Here is a 13,908-nt window from a genome sequence, read left to right on the forward strand (position 1 = left end):
GGATCTCTTTGAATTTGACTACTTGTATCAATCTGTATTTGTGATTGCATAAACATCTGCTGACCTCATTAGATCCAAACATAGTGAACATTTTAAAAATAGTAGAAGTATAAGATGACATCTTTGCTTAGTTTAACAGAACAATTTTGTAATCTAGCAGGAATGGAAATGAAACCAGCAGTAGACAAAAAATCAGACAGCAACTTAATATGTTAAAACTCAAAAGAAAGAATTTAAGGAAGGGGATTGGGTTGAGAAGGAAAAAAATATCGGAACATCACAAATATACTCGCACCTATAGAGATCTTCTGGCACAACCTCATGTTGACCAAGATTTGACACTGGAATGGTTAAGGATAAGTGAAGTGAAACCAAAAGGTGAAACGTTAATATTGGCAACCGATGATAGTAGACTATGTACACATTGGTTTAAAAAGTCCATTGAAAATTTTGGAGAAACAGACAAATGCAGGTTCTGTTAAACAGAACTGGAAACAGTTGCACATCCTGTTGTTTCGTGTAATACACTTCTTCCAGAGGGCCAGTATACTGAAAGGCACAAAAAAGTGGCAAGAATGTTATATTGGTGATTGTGCAAATATTACAATATAGAAGTAGCTGTGAAGCATTGGAATCATGAGCCATAATGCATTTTAAAGGCTGATGAAGTTTATATCATATGGGATTACATATTACCAACAGTTCAAAAAATGCAAGAAAATCAGACATAGTAGTCCATAGGAAAAAAAAGACAAAAGTACCATTGAAATTGCTACACTCAGTGATTTACAGTTTCTTAAGTACAGAGAGCCACAAAGTAAAAAAAATATCAGGATTTGCAGGCAGAAATGAGAGCAATATAGAAGAAAGACACCCAGACAGTTCCAATTGTAGTAGGAGCAACAGTGCTAATAAGAAGAATTTAGTTTTATACTTAAGTATGCTACTAGTACACACACCTCCATATGAATTACAGAAGGGAATTCTAGGCTTATTGCAGGTGCTGAGAAGAACACTCTTGGCTGACATCAAAGACTGAAACAATACTAATTTCATAAATTCCAATCATACCCTGATTTAGGAATGGGTCCATTTCTATCATAGTACTGAAACTCAAAACACTTGGAGAAATTAAATCCATGAGAAAAACTAAGAAAGCAATTCAGCAAGAGGAGGAAAGTAGTATTGCTGGAACTGAATTAATTGTCAGGTCTTGGTGAGTTCCTTCACATGGTAGACTCTTTTTACAAAATCTCACTAAGATGATGCTGATATAGAGATTTTATTTTATATATCCTGGAGAAAGGTAGGTAAAAAAATAAGGAAAAAAAGACCGGATGAACAGGTCCTAGGATGAAAAATTGCCAACAACTAATGTATGTACTAGTGCCAGGACTAGAACGATGGCAATACAGAGTTGTCAGAGTACTTAAATTTACTTACAGCAGGGCTGGGTGGCTGAGGGCAAGGATGCATGCCCACTGCATTAGAAGGAAGAAGTAATCCACCAAAAAAATATATGATAAGCCAAGCAAGAGTCATAGCGACAAGAAGTGGACTGTTCATGCTAAGAAGGAAATAATGTATTGTTACTATTGCACAACAAACCCAGAATTTGCACAGGCAGGATATGTTGCAGTAAGAAAGAAATGAGATGAAAGAAAAATACTTGCACGGAAATGTTAATAGCCACAGCTACTTTAAAATTGTTAGTGCAGCAGATCAGAGCAAAACATTTATGAAGATGAAGACATTGAGTGGCCTGGAAAAGGAGGTAACAGAGGAAGTAAAACAAGTAAAGAACAAAAAACAGAAGTTATCAAAAGTTATAAAATGCCACTGCAAATGTATCCCAAGATAAAGTGTGGCAAAGACACCCAGGTATTGTAAATTTCCCAGTTGAAAAAAGGGTTACAAAGGTGGGGTGCAATAATAAAAATAAATCTATCCAGGTAGAAATTAAACACACAGAAATCAAAGTGATAGATGAACTGTGAAGTAAGGGATTTAGCTTGGAAAGTGACACAGGCAATACTGCAGCATGATGGGCCAATGAGTCCCCGGATGGAGGAACAGCAGGATACATGGACCATATTATGAAACCTTTAGGAGACTTTTGTGAATGTCCAGACAGAATTCCACAACAAGGGGAGGATCAGAAAACAGAACAAAGAGGATGGTAGATTAAAGACATAGATTACAGAAAGTGAGTATGCTCCAAAATGTTAGAAGACTGGTAAAACGGGTGAACTGTAAAGAGAAATTCATGTGCTAGAACCAAAATAAATAAAATATACTAATGTGCAGTGAAACTAATAACATAGATAAGTTTTTATCTTCTGTTGACTTGGTTAGTCCCACTAGGCTAGTGGCCTCTTTTCAGGGGAGACCCAAGGTGGTATTTCTAGTGCTAGGACAAATTTGGCCAAGACATTGGGGAAGTTCCCCCTATCTTTTCAGTAGGTGCTGTAAGATCTTGTACATGTACTTGACCTATCACCAACTCAAGCAGAAGGGGCCTTGATTCAACATCTCATCTGAAGAATGCAAATGTTACCACAGAAATGTACCGAAATAATGGCAAGGAAAGTAGAATACCACCATAGAAGCAGCAAACAGAAAAAATATAGAAAGTAAGAAGTATCCCTGTTAGAAGAATACAGAACAGGGAACAGATAGTCAAACGTTTTTAAGAAGGATGCAAGTAAAAACAGAAGATAATATCAAAGATAATATCAAAACAGATCAGAGGTTATCATTTCCAATAATAAAACTGTCAGCACAAGCATAAAAAAAACTTAGAAGGTATGTGGACAAATATTAAGGAAAAGTAAAAAATATGTAATTATTTGAAGTCCCAAAAAGTTTTATAGAGAATTTGGAAAGATGGCAAGAGCAATAATTGCGCCACATAAAAAGAAAAATCTGTACATTTTGGAGAAGTATGTATGAATAACCTGTTGAGTTTAGTAAAAATACCATATGAATAGTAGAGTTGAAAGAAATGTCAAGAAGCAGTAATATGGGAGAAAGTAACAGCCAGAGAAATGTGCCCAACAGTACTTACATTCAGTGAAATGTGATTCAGTGAAATGAGTTTTCAGTAATTTGAGCTTTCAATGGTTTTTTGAGGGTGAATTGAAATTCAGTCAAATGAGTTTTCAGTGAATGGAATTAGACCCATATATGTGTGTGCATGTATGTATGTATATATATATATATATATATATATATATATATAATTTGGGTGTGTATGTGTGTGTAAGCATTGCTGCCTATCACATTGTTGAAAGTTCAAATCTCCGAAGATGATATGGCCCCCCTGCAAAAACATACAGGTAAGTTGTTCTGTGTTTTTATCACTTTTTTGGCAATTCAAATCTTTGGCGATATGGTCTTGGCCATATCGTTTTCAGAGATATGAACTGTCTGTGAAGTTATAGTGATCCGTATACATACAGGCAACACACACATACACACACAGACAGTTACAGATCAGTTGCAGTTTGCCACTAGTCACTGCACTGTTTTATTTCTTAGTCATGATAAAGGGCAGATTATTATCCCAGGCACAAAAATCCAAAGGGGATATTACAGGGTAATTCTTTGTACAACTTTAATCATACCCTGACTCAACAATGGAGTCCTTTCCTATCATGTTATTGGAAGCCCAAAACATTTGGAGAAATTAAAAAAGAAAAAAATCCTCCCATTCTTTGGCAAACCTTTCAAAGTGACTAGACAATTTGGACTGCACAGCCTATCAAATATTTGGAAATGCATTCCCATTCAGTTTGACACCACAGACGTCTCAGTGGACATGTATATTGACGTCTTAACACAAGTTATCCATTTGGCAGCCTGAACAATGGTTATCCAGTCTTTGTTTATATACAGAAAGATTGTTTTCACAACCACCTGTATTTCACTTCTGGCTAAAGATGTCTGAGATTGCATCTCTACTGGCTATACCAGACTGTGAACCCCAACTGATGTTTTGGATACATATACTGAAACTATCTAATCTAAAGCTACCACGATGACCATCACAACTGAGCATAATTATCCTCATTGCAGTCCAGAGGGATCTGGTCCAATAAGGTCATATGGTACCAGTTAGTAATATTGCATAAATTTAATAACTCAACCAATTCAGGTTCAACTTATCAAGTTGAGATGACTCTCACTTTGCAATGAATAATGGTGATCTGATCAAGAAAGCAAAAAAGCTGTGCTGTGGGGGGTATTATGTATGGAATACTGGAAGAGAGAAGAAAAAGTCATGTGCACATAGTGTGAAAGAAGGCAAAAAAGAAGAGAAAGCAGATTTGGGAAGGAAGACATTTTTAGTAAGAATAAGCAGTAAGAAAGAACTCGAGAGGTATGACATTTGGGATAATATAATTTCACCTTTGGGCATTTCACCTAAAGAGGTAAGAGCATTTAATTGATAAAGACACATTTTGTGATGTTCTGTTTGAATCATGTCAGTGTATGGAAAAAATTTAAGAGCATTATGAAGTAAAGAAAAACTGCATTCCATGGAACTCCTATGTTATACAAGCATTTAATAGAGATATACATAAGATAATTTGCATGCAGTTTTGAACTGAAGTTGAAAAAGCATCAAAAGACTATTTAAAGACTGTATGTAAAGATGTTATGGACATTACAAAAGTTTATGATAAATGAGGCTTACGGACTCGAGGCTGAGAATGTGGTGTTGCACTGAAAATGGAGAATGAGAAAATAATATGTATTTCAAGTATGATAAATGTAGACGGAAATAGAGGTACTGTGAAATATTAAGGGCAACTGAAGATGTGTTTCTCTTGTGGCAAGAATGATCAAGAAAATGTTTTATTTGTGGTAAAGTGGGGCATGAAGTTATAAAACATGAAATGTGTAAAATGTGAACAAACAGCATTTGTGGATGGATTTTAAGGAAAATACAGAAGATAAAGAGGAAAGGAGTGAAAATTATGAGAATGAGCAAGAAAAAGCATAAGAACAAAATATAGACTTAGATCAATTAAAGGTAGACTTGAAGAAGTAGAAAAAATAAAACATAAAAGGAGAGGGAGAAATTGTAGAATCAAGTGAAAAAGGGGAGGGAAAAACTGTAGAATCAAGTGAAAAAGGAGAGGGAGAAATTGTAGAATCAAGTGAAGAAGAAGATATGAACTGAAGAGTGATTAAGGGAAAGAAAAGTTCTATTTGGAAAATGGTAAAAGCTATAAAGCAGAAGTTCAAGAGTGTAGGTATGAGGAAATAAAAAAGTAAAAGAAGAAACATGAAATGAGTAATAAATGAGACTGAGAATTTTAGTTATAAATGTGAATAGTATAAAGAATATCAGAAGGCTAGGAGTACTGGAATGGTGCTTAACACTTGACATGGATAATATTATATTGGAAGATAAAAGAATTTTAACAGAAGGGGAAATATTGTAAGCAGAAATAAATATGGGAAGGTAAGATTATTTGGAATGTAGGAAACAAAACATGCTCAATATGTACATTATGTCAAAAATCAGTAGGAATTTTGGATTACATCTTAGTAATGTTTGGTAGAGTAACAGTGATAGATGTGGGGTAAAAATAGCAGGTGTATAGAATTATTGCAATCTATGCATATGTCACAAAAAAGAAAGGGAGATCATCTTTAATAATATTCCAGATTGTTAGTGTGAACATGGAGGTAATATTAGTGGGAAATTTTAATTGTGACCTACGAAGAAAAGAGGGAGCTGATATTAAGAAAATAAAGATATTACAAAGTGGAAAATTATATATATGGGATAATAAGCGGTGGACCTTTAAAAGGAATAGTGTAAGAACAGAGATTATTTTATAATCTCGGAAAGTTTCAAAATTCTACAAAAAGAAATGTCAGGATTTTCAGATCATTTAGCAACTTGCATAGAGATTCAAGAAAAGGAGGTGTATATAAAGATGGGTAAAGGTATTAAAAGATTAAATGAAAAAGCTTTAGATGAGAAAGGTAGAGAAAGGGTTAAACAATTGTAGAAGGATCATATAGGTATGAGAGTGTTTTGCAAAGACTGGATGCGTTGGTGGATAAGTTTTATAGAAAGATACAAGAAATGTTTCTTGGAATGGCAAGGCTTAAAAAGAAACTAAGAGAAAAATATAAGGATTTGCACCATGAAGTGTGTAAACAAGTAGTAAAAAATGAGTTTTTTTTGAAAGAGAGAGAAAAATATATGAAATGAATCAAGAAAATTAAAACAAAAAATGTTTAGACAAAGGTATTTTGTACAAGGGAAAAATGTTGCTCCATATTTGAATAAGATAGTCAAACAAAATAGAATAATAAGAGAAATGAGAAAGGAGAGGATGTCAAAACACAAAAATAATGGATGTAGTAAAAGAGGGTCTATATCACGTTGTTGAACTTTTGAAAGTTCGAACGTCATATGGTCGACACCATATGATTGAACTTTTAAAAGTTAGAACGTTTCAACAGAGATCTCAGTACAGTGTGGAATGGGAAGATTTCCCTTTCTGCACTTTAGTGCGATCTTGAGTTGGTATATTTAAAGAGCAGGGGTATGGGGGGGTGCAGCGGTGGTGTGGGGAGTGCAAGGGGGCTTGCCCCCCTGCTTAAACCATTCAGGTAGGTTTTTTCTTTGTTTTTTTAATTACATTTTCGAACTTTTAAAATTTTGATCATATGGTGTTGACCATATGACATTCAAACTTTTAACAGTTCGATCATGTAATATAGACTTAAAAGAATGTATGGAAAAGTCATTTAAAAAGAATAAGATAGAAGGAAAATAAAAGTGGAAAGTTAGAAATTCGCTAAAGAAGATAATGAAGGCTTAGAAAAAAATAACTTGAAGAAGTGAATAATGTATTAAAGGAAGTAAATGTGGAATCAGCCACAGGATTGGATGTGATTGAACATTATCTGTGTAACAATATGAGAGATCGGCAGAAGTATTTCATGGAAGTATTAAATGAATGGTTACAAAACAAAACATGTGGGAGAAAAAAATATGTGTTGGAGCTATGAAATGTATATGGAAGAAAGTAGAAAAGGAAGATGTAAGAAACTGGAGACCAGTTGTATTAAGTAATGCAGACTATAAGATATTTATGAAAATTAATAGAGAAAATATTAGAAAACAAAGTAAATAGAATACTTGAATAGCCAATATTTGGAAAAAAGGGAAAGGTAGTCAAGAATTTCTGATGATAATGAGAGAAATCTGTAGATGAGATAATAACAGGAAGTCAGAGTTACAATTATGGCAGGTGATTTGGGTAAAGCATTTGATGAGATGTAACATGAACCTTTATAGGATATACTGAAAGATTATAATGTAAGTGAATAAATAAAAGTATTTGTTTCAGTAAATGAAAATAGTGGTGAATGGTTAGTTAAGTCAAGAAATAGATATAAGAAGCGGTAAAAGGCAGGGATGTCCAGTAAATAGTATTTTATTTGCATTGCTTACAAATGCAGTTGTTAGCAAGATGAACATGCCTTTAAGTATAACAGGCTATAGAACTAGAGAAGTAATTCAACTACCAGTGATGTCTGCATATGCAGATGATATAGTTTTAAAGACAAAAATTAAAGAATGAATGGAAGATGGTATTAAGCAACTTAAAAAGGCTATTGGTATATGTACAAATAAGGATAAAGTAAAGGCATAGGAACAATAGATAAAATAGGAGGTGTTCAGTTTAATAGAGAAGTAATAGACATATTCAGTATAAATTTGGTATTGACTTGCATAGAATGTAACAATGTGGAAATACAATTCAAAAAGTAAGGAATATATGATCTGATATTGTTAATCCTCATTCATTCCTTACGTATGGGTATCGGTTCTGAGCTTGGAACCGAGCCGGCTATTTTCCAAGCACGCGTCGGGTTCAAACTCTCGAGCTAAACTCTTACCCACAATCCCCCTCTCCCTGTTACCTCAGATTTCATTTGCCGCATTGCCATCCAGTCGTGTCAAGCTACTTCTCTTGAGCTAAGTACAGTTCAGTTGTTGTTTAATTGCTTTACAAATTACTTTCCTGTCAGAAAAGTTCATATTTTATTGTCTCTTACCTTATCGCATCTAGCGTTCATAATTTCTTCAGGTTTTTCTGCTTTTTCCTTACTACTTTTGCCGCGAGGTATTCTCTCTTTACCATCATTGATAATCTTTTTTCCTTTTCTCTCTCATACCTTCGGGTACTCTCTTGTACCATTGTTGGTACTTTTCTATTAATTAATTTGCTGTCATGGCAGATAAAAAAAGGTAGTCCGGGGTTTAAGCGGTGTTCTGATCATGGACACAAACTGCCTACTTCTGATGCACACTCTTTGTGTGTTTATTGTTTGGGAGCTTCCCATTTATCTGTTGAACCACCCTGTACTATTTGTGAGAACTTTCCTAATAGAACATTGTTGGAAAGGAAAAACAAGCTGATACTGAAGGGACTTCTAAAATCTCCCTTTTCCAAGTCTATTTCTGGGTCGGAGGTCTCAACCCCTCCTAGAGCCCATAAGAAAATGGATGTTCCTACTAAGGCTAAATATTTGCCTTCGTCCCCGTCTGGGGACTCCTGCCAACCAAAACCTAAAAAGGCTAAAGTTTCAGTTCCAGAGCTCTCTCAGTCAGCCCCAGTGCTTTCGGTGCCTAGACTGGCACAGAGGCCTTCGGCTCCATTAGTGATTTTGGCTCCGTCTTCTCCTGCAGCCTTCTATATATCGGTACCGAGGGGGCTCCTCGGTTCAGACCATTACCACTGTATTGGCACCAACCGTTCAGTCGGCACAGACCTGGACTGCGTCGGCTCCGAGATCTTTCTCGGAACCAACGCCTTTATTCTTGACTCCAGTTTTGTCGGTTCCAGCTTCGGCACAGACAACCACTTTGTCACCGATCCCTGTGTTGGTTTCAGCTTCAGCACCAACAACCACTTCGGCACCGACCCCTGCATCGGTACAGACAATGACCTCGGCACCGATGACTTCTTCGGTACAGACAACAGTAGTCCAGTCTCTCTCGGCACCGTTGTCCTCGGTACGGTCAGATGAGATGGGCGCTGTGTCTGCCTCTTCTGTGGACATGCCTGTTTCTCTCTTAGTCTCCGTGAGGTCCACTAGAAGCCTTTCCGAACATGATGTGTTGCATTTTGTGGACCAGGTACTCTTGGCCAGAGGTATCCCACCCCTCGGGAACTATCCTTCCTTGGGAGGTGATCACCCATCTCCAAAGATCCCTTCTTATTCTCCTCCTTCATTGTCTTTGAAGTCCATGGATATAGCACAGTCTTCCCCTTCCGCGGTTCCCTTTATGGATCTCACTAAGGAACCGCCGTTGCCTTCATGGCCGGAAAGTTTTGCTATGACCTGGGATGTCAGCTGTGACACACATAGCTTGCTGCTCCACAGCCATCCATGGACTCCGGGTCGGCAGGATGAGCCACTTAGGGGAGGGGTGACCCCTGTCCTAGACATACACTCCTCTTCGGGTGGACCAGCCTTCCAACTGATGGAGAAGGCTTTCGCTGCTGCTGGCGATACCGGACTGTCTTTACCTCCGTCCTCCTCTGGTACACTGGTTTCACACCGGGTGCAAGGGCCACAGGATGTATTCCCTCTGGAATCCCCCTTTCCATTGTCTTCTCGAGCTTCTCCCGCTGAGGAGGTCCACTGGAAAAGTTCATGTAAGAGGAAGCGCATGGACTCCACAGAGGAGTACCTCACCGAAGACACAGATTTCAATGAGGGGGAAGGATCCCCTCAGTCACCCTCTGAGGTATCCTTTGGTGATATCCTCGAAATCCTGAAACAGAGAGGTGACTGGCAGTCCTCTAATCTGACCTCTGAGGAATCTATGTCCCTGCAGGCCTTTCGCTCCCGGCCCCCTATCTCATGGATTACTCCACCTGCCGATGAACTTATCCAGCTCATCGTGCAGCATGCTTGGAAGGCTCCTGATACCGTCAAAGCTATTCCCCAGAGGCCAGATAAGTTCTTGTCCCCTCCTGCTTCGGATCCCCATTGGTCCAAAAGTCTTCCTGTGGATGCTTTGGTGGTGGCGGCTGCAACAAAAATGGATCTGGCAGAAGAAGAAAGCCAGACTGTCCATCCACCTAACAGAGAGTCTCAGGCCCTGGACAGGATAGGGAAGCGCACCTTTGCTTTAGCGACCTTTGCTAACAGGTCCCTGAATTATGTGGCACATTTTACCAGGCTTCAAAGGGATCTGGTTTCTGAGCTCTCTGAAACCTTGGCTGGTGCCGTGTCTGATGAGGTCCATGACAAAGTGGCCTCTTAGCTAGCCACCATTGAGTCTGTATCTAACTCCTCTATGCGACTGATATCTCACGCATCAGTAGCTAGAGCAGCGGGTTCAGCTGCTGTCTTGAGACGACATGCCTGGATGTGCTTGTGCAACTTCGCGGAACCCTTTAAGTCTTCTTTTCGTAATACCCCCATTGAGGCCTCCTTGTTGTTTGGGCCCAAAGTTAAAAGCACACTGGCCAGATGTGAACAGGACGGTAAGACCCTTTCTGCCGTAGGTATCCATTATTCTTCCCCTCAACGTGCTCTCTCCCAAAATCAAAAGAGTGGGAAGATATGGTTCAAGAAATCTCAGGGTCCTTTTCGTGACACACAGGCCGAGTTCTTCCCCAGAGGCAGAGGGGGAAACTCACAGGGAAGACACTCCTTTTGGGGCAGAGGGGGTCTGCATAACCAGGGTTCCAGGGATTCTTTCCCTGGTCATTCCTACCAGCGCTCCTGAAGAGCGGCCCAACTCCTTTCCTCTGGAGGTGGTTGGGGGACGTTTCTCCTTGTACCCTTCTGCCTGGCTAACCATCACCACCGATTCCTGGGTACAAAGGATTATAACCAGAGGTTATCATATCCCCTTCGATCTTTGTCCCGTCCCTTCAAAAAATATTCCCGACGTTCCACCAAGTCAAAGGGAAGAAGCAGCACTAGAGATAGAAAAGCTGCTAAGAAAAAGAGTCATCCAAATAGTCCCTCCAGACCAGATAGGATTTGGATTCTACTCAAGACTATTTTTGGTGCCAAAGAAAACCAGGGACTGGAGACCAATTTTGGATCTCAGTGTATTGAACAGTTTGTGAGAGTACAAAAATTCTGGATGGTCACAATACAGTCTATCCTTCCACTTTTGGAAAAAGATGATTGGATGTGCTCTATAGATCTTCAAGATGTGTACTACCACATAAAGGTGGACAGGCCATCAAGAAGATTTCTGCACTTCCGTGCGGGAGCCAGTCACTACCAGTTCAGAGTACTGCCCTTCGGACTCTCTACACCCCTCAGAGAGTTTACAAAGTGCATGGCAGTTGTCACATCTCACTTGCGACTTCAAGGATTCCAGGTGTTTCCATACCTAGATGACTGGCTTATTTCCACCCCCACCAGACATCTTCTGGAAGAAGTCCTGGCATACTCTCTCCTCGCTGCTCAAAAGCTAGGCATACCCATAAACTGGCAGAAATCCAATCTCACCCCATCTTAGTCGACAGAATTCATAGGGATTATCTTGGTCACATAAAACTGCGGAGCTGCTATCCCAGAGCACAGAATTTTAAGGATAAAGCAACAACTAATTCCAATCCTTTCAAATGAAAAATCCACGGCTCACTTGGTTCTGCAGCTGTTGGGTTCCATGGCAGCCTCCATCACCATTGTTCCCCTGGCCAGGTTTCACATGAGGCTTCTACAATGGCTAGCTCACCCAATGGTATCCTTTTCAGCATCCTCTTTCAACCATGATTTGTGTAACCCACAGGTGCAAACAGGATTTAAATTGGTGGATGACACACAATCTCTCACAATGGTCTCGCCCCTTCTCACCCCAGCAACCCAAGGCTACAGTGACCACGGACGCCTCCCTGATGGGGTGGGGGGGTTATGTCAGGGACAGAAAGTCCAAGGCACTTGGTCCGAACTGGAGGCCCAGCTGCATATAAATGTTCTAGAGCTGAGGGCGGTGTTTCTGGTGTTGCAAGCATTCCATCCCCTGCTGCCGTCTGGGACAATTGCAATTCAATCAGACAACATGGTGGTGGTCTGGTACATCAACAAGCAAGGTGGAACCAAATCTTACCCCCTTTGTCGAGAGGCCATGAGGGTATGGCAATGGGCAATGGCTACCAACTGTTTTCTTCTAGCAACGCACATTCTCTGGAGTTCCAATGTGATAGCAGACAGACTCAGCAGGTGCATTCTTCAACCTCACAAGTGGTCCCTGAATCCCTTGATAGCGGTAGAGATCTTCCACTGCTGGGGCCGTCCTTGCTGCGACCTCTTTGCATCCCCGACCAACTACAAATGCAGCAACTACTTCGCCCTGATTTCCCCTCCGGGACAGTCACCCAGGGATGCTCTAGTCCACAATTGGCCCTCGGGTCTTCTTTACACATTTCCACCCTTTCCCCTCATTCCCCAGTTTCTGAAGAAAGCCTGTCGGTTGAAGAGCAAGGTGATCCTCATAGCACCATATTGGCCTCGACAGATTTGGTTCCCCTTCCTTTGGCCTCACCTACTAGATCGACCATGGATTCTCCATCCAACCCCGGAGTTGATTTTACACCCACAGAACCTGATTCATCCCAACCTGAACAGCTGGAAGCTAACTGCTTGGCTACTCCAATTCCCTTGATTGCTAGGCAGAATGATCTTTCTTTACCAGTACATGATATTCTCATTGCTTCTCATAAGTCTTCCACTAGAATTACTTATCTGAGCAAGTGGAAAAGATTTACCTGTTGGCTGAAAGATAAACAAGTAGACCCCTTTTCAGCACCATTGTCGATAATACTAGACTATCTGGCCAACCTGTTTCAATCGGGTCAGTCGGCCTCTACCATTAGAGTTCATTTGGCTGCAATTTCTAATTTTCATGAGGGTGTCCAAGATTCCTCTCTTATGTCCCATAAATTGTGCAAGACCTTCATAAAAGGTGTGAATCATCTGAAGCCACCTTTTAGAGAACCTATTCAACCATGGGATTTATCATTAGTTCTACAAGCTCTGACAATGTCACCTTTTGAACCAGCCTCTTCTTGCGACCTGAAGTATTTGTCATGGAAAACCTTGTTTTTGGTCGCTATTACTTCTGCCAGATGTATTTCTGAACTTCAAGCTTTATATATCAAGAGTCCATACTTGATTTTTCATAGAGTGTCTCTGAGAACTAATCTGACATTTCTGCCTAAAGTGATCTCTGAAATGTCCATTAATCAAGCCATTGAATTGCCAGTTTTCTTTCCCAATCATTGAAACAGAGGAGAGTATTGCCTACGTACCCTAGATATACACAGGCAAATCCATTTTTACTTAAACAGGACTACACCCTTTCATAAATCTGACCAGTTATTTTTGACCTTTTTTGGACCTAGATTAGGATCTGCTGTTGCTAAGGTCACATTAGCTAGATTGTTGATGGACTGTGTGACCTTTATTTACACACAACGTAGTATCTTGTTGCCTACTACCATGAAAGCTCATTCAACAAGGTCGGTGGCAACTTTGCTGCCTTCCATGCCAGAGCTTCTTTACATGACATCTGTGCAGCTGCAACTTGGGCTACGCCTCATACCTTCAATCATTACAAATTGGATTTGGCTCAGGAATGTCCTTCCATGAGAGCCTCCCAGGAATAGAGGTAGCTGGGGACTCTGTCCCTTGCGTAAAGAATGAAGGAGGATTAACAATATCAGATAAAGAAGTTATGTCTTACCATAACGTTCCATCTGTATTGTTGATCCTCGTTCAGTCATTATGACCCTCCCTCCTTCCCCCTCCTGTGGTTTCTAGTGGATCTCACCATCCAGTTCTCTTATTTGACAAGAGGTGGCCACTACCTTCTTTGACTTGCAAACTCAATCT

At 39.8% G+C, this 13,908-nt stretch overlaps 1 protein-coding gene across 1 annotated transcript in view; it reads left to right on the forward strand.

The window, feature by feature from the left end:
• The window catches only part of ZFAT (zinc finger and AT-hook domain containing), a 1,471,085-nt gene that overhangs the window by 83,509 nt on the left and 1,373,668 nt on the right, over nucleotides 1–13,908 (forward strand). The gene's annotated exons all lie outside the window — the stretch shown is intronic.

Source organism: Protopterus annectens, chromosome 3.part1 (assembly GCF_019279795.1).
Source record: "Protopterus annectens isolate FY-2018-M chromosome 3.part1, PAN1.0, whole genome shotgun sequence".
NCBI classification, from domain to species: domain Eukaryota; kingdom Metazoa; phylum Chordata; order Ceratodontiformes; family Protopteridae; genus Protopterus; species Protopterus annectens.